The 10,169-nt window shown below is 48.6% G+C and overlaps 1 long non-coding RNA gene across 1 annotated transcript; it reads right to left on the bottom strand.

The window, feature by feature from the left end:
- Nucleotides 1-1,437: 1,437 nt before the first annotated feature.
- On the bottom strand, nt 1,438-7,670 carry LOC133088296 (uncharacterized). Its single transcript, XR_009700511.1, has 5 exons — nt 7,599-7,670; nt 6,248-6,431; nt 5,429-5,492; nt 2,304-2,427; nt 1,438-1,565 (listed from the first exon to the last, which is right to left on the bottom strand). It is a non-coding gene; the product is annotated as an uncharacterized LOC133088296 (long non-coding RNA).
- Nucleotides 7,671-10,169: the final 2,499 nt, after the last annotated feature.

Below are 10,169 nucleotides of genomic sequence, written 5' to 3' on the forward strand. Positions count from 1 at the left end.
TAAAATCATGACTCTCATACAGAAATAAAATTAACGTTTATATAACTCATTAATTAAGGAAAGAACCAGTATAGACAACTAATGAGAACATACTGTATAGCACAGGAAACTCTACTTAATGCACTGAGGTGACCTAAATGGGAGGGAAATCCAAAAAGGAGGGGATGTATGTATGTGTGTGGCTGATTCATTTTGCTGTGCAGTAGAAACTAAGACAACATTGTAAAGCAACTATACTCCAATAAAAATTAATTTAAAATAAAATAAATAAAATGTAAAAACCCACAAATATCTATATTTTAATTTTTCTATTTCTTACTCATTTAGTAAAATAAGTAATTGAATTGAAGAAAAAAAAAGCAAAGAACCAGTAAGATTTTACAACTTTCAAATGAGAATTGGACTTATGGAGACTTATTCTCTACTGGACAAAACTCATTTGCATTGCCACGAACAGGAACAATTTGCATCACACATCAGGCAGGAAACATCTGCACCATCATCAGCCCTGTACAAGTTAACTTCCATCACAGCAAAGTTATAAAACAGCCCAGCAAAAGATAATCAAATGTGCAGTTAGTTCCCTAGAGAATCAGACAGCTTGGAATCCTAGACAACTCAGAGCATTCCACTGAATGAACACCCAGTGATCCTTTGCCCATTTTAAAGTCTGTCATAATTTTTCCTAGCACCACAGTGCACTGTACACATTAGCTTGCTTTTCTAAACCCCTACCAGACTGTGAGCTTCTTGAGAGGAGAGGGAACAACATGCAAAGTTGTTGAGCCCTTTTGATTTGAGAGACTGGGGAAGCTTCTGTGGGAGGTGACATCTGAGCTGGGTAGAGAAAGGGAAGGCTACATTTCTCCCGGAGAAGAGCATCCAGAGAGAGCTGTGTGGAGCCATGGTAGAACTGACCAGCAAGCATGTGTTAAACACAGACCATGTGCCAGGCCCTGGCTTAGGCTAGGAAGATAGCAAAGTGAACGAGGGCCAGTCTCTGTTTGCAAGAAGCTCTGTCTGGTGGGGGCAATAAAAGAAAATCAGTGCTTACGATACAGTGTGATAAGGACCCTAAAATCCAGAAGGTGAACTTCAGGAACTCTAGTGAATTAGCAGCAATGTTTACCAAGCCCAGGTCTGATAAAGGGACAAACACAGGAGATCCCTGTGAACCTATGGGCAGCCTCGGAGAAATGAATGAAAAAGTGTCTGCGTTCTACACCCTTTGTCAGACTCCCTCCCCTCCCTTCCTACCTTTTGGCTGAACTTCTGCCGGCAGACCTGTGGTGGTGGAGAATTAATGTCCCAGGTACCTCAAGTCTCTAGGAACGTTAAGTCCTCATTACAGGGCCAGGCAACCCTGCAGTATTACCCACGTCTCACAGGCAACTAGCACACTTAGAGTCATTGCCAAGAAAATGGTTTGCACCTGTGGAAAGGCAGGATGTTGAAAGGGACTAATCAACAAGGAAACTCAGAAGACATGTTTTCCCTTGGAACATCTCTGTGAGGCAGGGAGGATCTGTTTGTGCTTGTTATGTGATAGCACTCATTTATTGAATCTATAAAAGAAAGAAAGAATGAATACATGAGTGAAGACTCCAGAGGAAGATCTGTCCAGGAAGAGGGGCTGGCCCACTGGCTGCCTTGCTCCCTGCCTTCAGATGTAGTCAGCCAAAGACTGGTGTCCTTTAACTACTTGAAGCATCAACCAACTCCTTTGATTTACTTTTCTCCTCACTGGACAACCTTTTGGCCTCTCCTATACTTTTAGCTGTCTAATAGGAGAGAGTATGCTGGCAGGAACATTCAATCTGAGTGCCCACCATGTTCTCCCTATGAATTCTGGTACATACATGAGCCTCAAATGTCTGTCAGGCGCTCAGGCTCCATTCAACCCTGGGGGACTGACAAGAACAAACCACTACAAGTTCACCGAGGTGGTGCCGCCCAAGATGGCCTCCGGGCCTGGTGACACCTCCACCTCACCATCCCCCGAATTTGATTTTGCACTGGTCACTTAAGTGTTTCTCCAGACACTGCTGATGGGCTCCAACCCTGGGAACTGACTGACACGGTGCCCAGACGGCTTGGCTCTCAGCAGCCTCCCTGCCCCACACAGCCCACAGCCCCAGCCTCGGGGTCAGTCCCCAGGAACCTGAGCCACTTGTGCTTCTCAGGAAGGAACAGACACCTTGGGCACCTGCTCAGGACCTGCCATGGGCGTCAGTCAGCCCAGCCCACCGCCTAAAAGCTCACCGGGCCTCCTCCCACATCCGGCAACACCAACACATATTCACCAGGCAAGATGGTGCAGTGGGCTCGGGGCTCAGAAAGACCTGGGTTTGGAGCCTGGCCCTACCACCCACTGGCTGTGTGGCTCTGGGAAGATCACTTTGCTTCTCTGTGCCTCGGTTTCCCCATCTGTAAAATAAGGATAACAACAGTCATATCAGCCAGAGTTTAGCACAGGAAATAGGAATCACTCAAGGTATTTTGAGCAGAGAGTGACTTGATACAGGGGGTTAGGTGCTTATGGGATGGCTGGATGGGGGAGGGGAGGGGGTAAGGCTGAGTCTCCAGAGGATCTGCTCCCTAGTCCTCGGCAGGAGAGGAAGGTGGGCATCTGGATGTTATCACTGGCAACCTGAGTTCTGAGTTCAAGATACACTGTCGTGGCTGTGATCCAGGGAGCAGGCAGGGCCTCCACTGCTGCTGCTGGGGGTGGGGACCGCACACTGGACAGCACTGCAGGAGAAGATGCACATCTGTATGACCCCATTTGCCAGAAGGGAGCAGCCAAAGCAGTAGGAAGGTGGCCTCTGGCTCCCTTCCACCTTCCAAATCCCACGTGAGGGTCTCAGCGTTGGATCACAATGTGCACCCACCACTCCCGAAGGAGTAGGTGTGGGAGATGAGGCTTTAGTTTTCCACCTCTAAAGGACAGGAAACAGGCGGGAATGGACCCTGTGTGCTATTCAGCCATGTGAGGATTAACCACATTTACGCCTGGAGGCACCCTCCCGGGTCCTGGCACACAGTGTGTGCTGAACGAAGGCGGGCTCTGGCGAACGTTACAGTGGTCGCGTCTACACGCCTGCCAAGTGCCAGCCCTGGGCCAGGCCCTGGAGATAAAGCAGTGGGCCAGGCAGGGCCACACCCTGAAGAAGTGAGGAGACTCACTCCTCCTCAGGGGAGCAAAAGCTGGGATCACAGAGGTCAATGCAAAAGTACAGGCCTGGGGAGCACCGGCAGCTGGGAGAGCAGAGAGGGGGCACCCAGGCCAGCACTGACGGGGTGGGGAGGGAAGGAGGTAAGTGACAGTTTCCCAGTAGTAGCGGAGTCTAATATGAGGCTTGAAGGAGAACTAGAAATTAATCAGACTAAGCAGGAGGAAACAAGGTGTGTGTGTGTGTGTGTGTGTGTGTGGAGACAATGCTAATTTCCACCTCGAGGAAGCATATACATACAAAAAACCCTGGAAGATAAAGGGTGCTTGGCATTCTCCATGAGTGGACAGTTCAGTGTTACCCGTGCCCAGAGTGGCAGTGGGGGTAGTGGGTAAGAAGGGAAACTGGAGAGGAAAGCAGGCGCATGGGGCTTTACATGTCATGTTTTGAAGAATTTGAGCTTTATCCTGTAGGCAATGGGGACGCATAGCAGTGTTTAAGCAGGGAGAGGGATCATCACCATTCTGGTCTCAGTAATATCACTTTGATGCGGTTTGTGCAATAGGTTGGAAGCGAGGATTTCAGGTATGATACGGCAGTGGTCTGGGCTGGAAATATGGTTGCCGAGAGAGGAGGACAAGGGAAAAGGCAGAGCAGATTCAAGTGAGTTTAGGAAGAGGCAGAGTGAACTGAGCAGGGTGGGAGTGGGAGCAGGGAGAAACCTAGGGTGGCTGCCAGGTTTCAACATCAGGCACACCCAGAAGGGTGCGGCCCCTATCAACTCCTGGCACTTGATCCTGGGTGGTGCCCACCTACAGGCTCCTGCCTCTGGACTGAATTCACATAAAGTCCCTTCGCTCCCAACAACCTTATTGTCTGCATGCAATTCAATTCCAGCAACATTTATTAGGCAGCTATTATGTGCCATGAACCAGGGAGGCTTCTCCCTGCCTCACCTATGGGAGTTTTAACTGGATGCCTGAAAGGCTCCAGAGCAGGGAGAAGGGAAAAGCTGTACACACATAGTTTAAGTTCAGGCCCTTTCTCTTCCCCCAGTGCTGAAGGAACTTGACCCCTGAGCTCTCACCCCCATGATATGAAAGTTACAAGGGATATCAGCACAGCCTTACACAGAGCTCCTGGGCCCCATCTTCTATTGGGGCAGGCAATAGAGATAGGCACCACCCCTCGTCTCTTTCTGCTCTGAAAGTTCTGTGTGACTTATGCTGTGAGATCCCTGATGAAAGGAGAGGCCACCAACCAACAGACTAAGTCTTTGGAATCAAGGCATTTTCCCAGAGGCTCCCGTCAACAGAGAGACATTAACCCATTCCTGTCTGGGTAACATAATAACTTCTTAGTGATTCACTATCACAGTACAGTAGTACAGGCAAATTATAGGATTGCTTTTGTCGGAGCCTGGAAGAGAGTCCTGGAGCCATGCTACATGGGTCTGGGCATTGGAAAATAATGATAGCGTTACGAAACCGAACTTGGGTCTGCTTGCTCATGGCACAGCAAAGCCAACTTACTGACACCAGGTTGTGGTGAAGGCACGTACAGCGTCTACTGCAGGGCCCAGCAAGGAGTACAGGTGGCTTGTGCTCAAAGGACCCAAACTCCCAGATGGCTTTCAGGGAAGGGTTTTTGGTTTTTTTTAAATAAATTTATTGATTTATTTATTTTTGGCTGCGTTGGGTCAAACGCAGAGCGCAGGCTCAGTAGTTGCAGCGCACAGCCTCAGTTGCTCTATGGCATGTGGGATCTTCCCGGACCAGGGCTCGAACCCGTGTCCCCTGCATTGGCACGTGGATTCTTAACCACTGTGCCACAAGGGAAGTCCCCAGGGAAGGGTTTTTAAAGGCAACATTTGGGGTGAGGGCTGCAGGGGGCATGACTTTCTTCTGATTGGTTGGTGGTGAGGTAACAGGGTGATATTTCAGGAATCTTAATCACCAACCATCTGGTTCCAACCAGTCTGGGATGTACCTGCTTGTGCTCTGCTTGACCTCCACCTGGATAAGGGTCTTACTTCCTGCAGAACAATTCAAAGATACCTGTCAGATTGTTATATATATCCTTAGGACTCTGTTTTATCACTGAACTATTGTTTCTTGGCTGCTTTTCCTTTATTTCTTCGTTTCCTCACTTCCCTAATTAGTAACTGCTTGAATCTGCTCTTTGGAACTCAGGCCTAGGAGACTAAAGCCTTTTCCTACAAACGAAAAACAGGGAAATGGAAAGGCTTTTTGTACCTGGGAGATCTCTGCAGGGTCCTGCTAGGTTCCAATCCCCCCTTTTCTTTGATAATCCTCAATCCTGTGGGGAACAGATACGCAACAAGAAAGGGAATAAAATTTTGCATAGAGAGGTTAATCATAAACTCAGCAGAGGTTTTAGGTGAAGTCGGTTTCAATAGTAACAGCATTTACTATTGACTGAGCATTCTACATTCCTACTTTCTAAATCTTCATCATTTTGCGAGGTAATTATTGTTCCCATATTTTGCAGATGATGAAACTGAAGTTCAGTTAAGTAATTTGCTCATTTAAGTTCACATGGCTACTAGGTGGCTGAACTGGAAATTTAACCAACCCAGGACTGATGCTGATGCCTTCTTCTTAACGACTACATGGTCATTAAGCCTTGCTCCCTGGACCCCCGCTCCCCACCAGGTCCTGCTACTCCCCAGAGTGGTCCCATCCCAGAAGGATGTTGTTCTCTCACATCTTCCTCGTGGTTGTTTGGCTAGAGCTAGGAACGAAGCTCCTGGAAAGACAGGGTGTACAGAGCCAAGGCCAGGCCACTGGGGAGAAGTCTGGACAAGGACAGAGTGATCAGCCAGAGCCCTCTGAGGCTTGCTCTTGTTCTCCCTCCGCTGCAGGGCATCTCCTGGGCACTGCAATGTCCTGCTCTCATCCCCAGGACGCCTGTGGCTTGCTATTCCTCCTCTTCCCCTGAGAAGCTGCAGGACTTTCTCTCCACCCCCCCCCCCCCCCCCCGGCTCTGGGACACTGTACAGGGCCTCAGCCTATTGGCCAGAGGCTCCCACCCTGGGTTTAATTTCTACCAACCCTAATGCTCTCAAATTCTGGGCTGAGACGCCAGACCAGGATATAGCCCGCAAAGCGCATTCACGTGCAATAGCCGACCAGTGACTGGTGGGAGGGGGAGAAGCCTCTAGGTCCGCGAAGCCGTCCCCGCTGTAGGAGAGGAAAAATAACTTTCCCCTACCCTTCTGAGTCTCGACTGAGACCTCTGTAAACAAAAGAAGAAAACAGAAGTTTATTCACATATACTTATACACCAGGGACACACCTAGAGAAAAGGAGTTAACTCTCCCAGGTGGCCTAAACCAGCGGTTTAAATACCACCTAAAGCCAAAAACAGAAGAAACAAAGGTGAGTGTGGGGAGGAAGCCAGTTCTGAAGGGTTACCAGGAAAAACAGAGTAAACAAGGGTAGGGTTTGTTATGCAGATTTAAGTCACTGCCTTCTTCAGGGATTTTTAAGATTCTCTGTGATTCAAAGGCAACTTCTCCACGCAGTGAGGGAAATACCCTTACAAATGGAGATTTTCTTTATAAATGTAAATTCGTCTTTCAAAAAAGTAGTTTCTACTGTTTTTCAGAACTCCTCCTTTGTCTGTAGTTTCTCAAAATAATCAGCTCAGAATAATCTTTCTACTCTAGAGGCGTATTTTGAGGAGGCACATTCTCCCACCCTTCCTACCCTCCTCAAACCTGGGCTCCCTGCCACTGCTTTTGGGAGAAAAAAAAAAGTTCTGGTCTGAAGTGAGATGAGCGGTGTTTTTCAGGTCACAGACCTCTGCTGGGCTATGCCCTTGGGCACCAGTTACCAACACCAGGTCCCCGAGCAGCAGGCCTAGGCAGGATCCAGGGCCTGGCAGCCGCTGTGGCATCCTAGACTTTGCTGGGTGCTGAACCACCACTAGAAGGCTTGGGGCGGGAGGCGCGTTGTCTGCAGGCCCCAGAGGAAGCCCCCAATATACAGTCCTGCTGGGCCAGACTGAGGGAGGTGCCCTGCACCGCCGGCAGCCAGGCTCATCCCTCCTCTTTCAGACCTGGGGCTCCTCTGAGGGGGAAAAAGTTCTGAGCCCTCACGGGCTGGATCTTGCTGCAGGTTCTCCTTCCTGTTAGGACCAGCCCCAGGCCGGGGGAAGCAGCAACTGCCCTCCCCTCGCCCTGCTCCCACACTCCACTATATTCCTGGAGACACACCCACACGCACACCCGCTAACCTAGAGAGTCACTCCCCCGACACAGCACAGGCGCACCACCCACGCCTCAATAAATAACAAATTACCGCCCCCCCCCCCCCCCCCGCAGGCAGCCCTGATGGACCCTCGCGTGGATTCCTCAGGGCCTGAAAGCCGGCTCTGTTTCCAGTTGAACCTCACACTGACCTTCTTCAAGGCTTGACCACACGGTAAACCCGAACAGAGGCGCCAGTCTGGGCGGACAGGAGGCTCTCCCTCCACCCCACCCTCCCCAGAAGGCCTCTCCCCGGCTTCCCTCCTTTCCTGCCGCCCCCCAGTTCCCCCGCCGCCGCCTGGATGTGGCGGTATGGGGCGCCCTCGTGTGGTCGAGAGCGGCCCTGCAGCCCCGCCGCCAGGATCCCAGGCTGCCCTCCTTCTCCTCCTCCTCCTGCGCCCGCGCGGCCCTCCTGCCGGAGCCCCGGGCCCCGCTGTCCCACGGACGTCATGGCTGTGCCACCGCCCACGCCCACTACTCCAACTGGCCTGCCTCCAAGCTACATTCCCTCCTTCTTTTACCTCTGAATGTTTTCTCACTTATATTTTAAAATTCAATGTTCTATGCATTTTAAAAGGCATATTTAACAAAATATTATCTATAAAACATAATATGGTTAACACCCATGAGCCTGCCACCCGACAAGACAGCTGAAACATCAGTAATAACTTGCATCTTCCTTTGTGTTGCTCTTCACCCCACTCCCTCCTGTCTCCCCCAACAAGAGGTAAACACTGTCCTAAATTTCATGTTTTCTCGTCTTTTTTCCCCCCAATTTTTCTTATTGTGGTAAAATACACATAAAACTTACCAGGTTAGCCATTTTAAAGTGTACAGTTCGGTGGTATTAAATACATTCATTGTGTTGTACAACCATCACCACCATCCATCTCCACAGCTCTTTTCATCTTGTAAAACTGAAACTCTGTACCCATTAACAATAACTCTCCATTCCCCACTTCCCCTAGCCCCAGGCAACTGCCATTCTACTTTTTGTCTATGAATTTGACTACTCTTTAAGTATCTTACATAAGCAGAATCATGCAGTTTTTATCCTTTTGGGACTGGCTTATTTCACTTAGCATAATGCCCACAAGTTTCATCCATGTTGTAGCATGTGTCAGGATTTTCTTCCTTTTTAAGGTTGAATAACATTCCATTGTGTGTATACACCACATTTGCTTAGCCATTCATCCATCAATGGACCCTTGGGTTGCTTCAGCGTTTTTAGCTACTGTGAATAATGCTGCTATCAACATGGGTATACAAATATCTCTTTGAGACCCTGTTACCAATTCTTTTGGGTATGTACCAAGAAGTGGAATTGCTGGATCATATGATAATTCTATTTTTAATTTTTTGAAGCACCGCTGTACTGTTTTCCACAGTGGCTGTACCATTTTACAATCCTACCAATAGTGCACAAAGATTCCAATTTTTCTACATCCTCGCCAACACTTGTTTTTTTTTTTTTTATAATAGCCATCCTAATTGATGTGAGGTGGTATTTCATTGTAGTTTTGATTTACATTTCCCCAGTGATTAGTGATATTGAGCATCTTTTCATGTGCTTATTGAATATTTGTATATCTTCTTTAGAAAAATGTCTATTCAAGTCCTTTGCCCACTTTTTATTCAGGTTGTTTTTTTGTTGTTGTTGTTGAGTTTTAGTTTTCTATATATTATGGATAGTAATCCCTTTGCAAATATGATTTGCAAGTATTTTCTCCCGTTCTGTGGGTTGCCTTTTTCCTCTATTGATAGTGTCTTTTGGTGCACAAAATTTTAAAATTTTCTTGAAGTCCAGTTTGTCTATTTTTTCTTTTGTTACCTGTGCCTTTGGTGTCATATGCAAGAAATTATTGCCAAATCCAACACTGTGAAGATTTTGTCCTACGTCTTCTTCGAAGTGTTTCATTGTTTTAGTTCTTGCATTTAGGTCCTTGATCCATTTTCAGCTGGCATCCTGTTAGGTTCTGCTAATAGGGGGCGCTGAAGAAAAATTGGAGGGTGGAGGAGGGGAGAAGGGACTACCTTCTTTTTATCTCTGTATATCCCTGGTTCCTTCCAGTGATTCTCTAGTGGTGGCACTTAGCCCCAGGCTCCAGCCCTTTCTTCACTCCCCAAAAACCTCTTGCTTCCTCTCAGAGGCAGTGGTGGGTTGTGTCCCGTCCTCAGAGGTCACAGCCCAGATTCCTTAAAGCCCCTCCTCCAAGCTTCTGGGAGGTCTGTAAAACCCTCCCTTCCTTTTTGTTTCTCCACCCTGGAGTGGGTAGCTGCTTCCTGACTTTTTATTCAGGGATTAGCTCAGCACTCCCTCTGTCTTCTTTCAGCCCTCCAGTGCCTCTGCTAACAACATCCTGTATTAAATCCTTTCTGATTGAAAGTATGGCTTCTGGGCTTCCCTGGTGGTACAGTGGTTAAGAATCCGCCTGCCAATGCAGGGGACACGGGTTTGGGCCCTGGTCCGGGAAGATCCCACATGCCACGGAGCAACTAAGCCCACGCGCCACAACTACTGAGCCTGCGCTCTAGAGCCCGCGAGCCACAACTACTAAGCCCACACGTCACAACTACTGAAGCCCGCACGCCTAGAGCCCGTGCTCCGCAACAAGAGAAGCCCACATGCTGCAATGAAGAGTAGCCCCCGCTCGCCACAACTAGAGAAATGCCATGCGCAGCAACGAGGACACAACGCAGCCAAAGATAAATAAATAAAATAA

The sequence above is a fragment of the Eubalaena glacialis genome, chromosome 3 (genome assembly GCF_028564815.1).
Source record: "Eubalaena glacialis isolate mEubGla1 chromosome 3, mEubGla1.1.hap2.+ XY, whole genome shotgun sequence".
NCBI lineage: Eukaryota > Metazoa > Chordata > Mammalia > Artiodactyla > Balaenidae > Eubalaena > Eubalaena glacialis.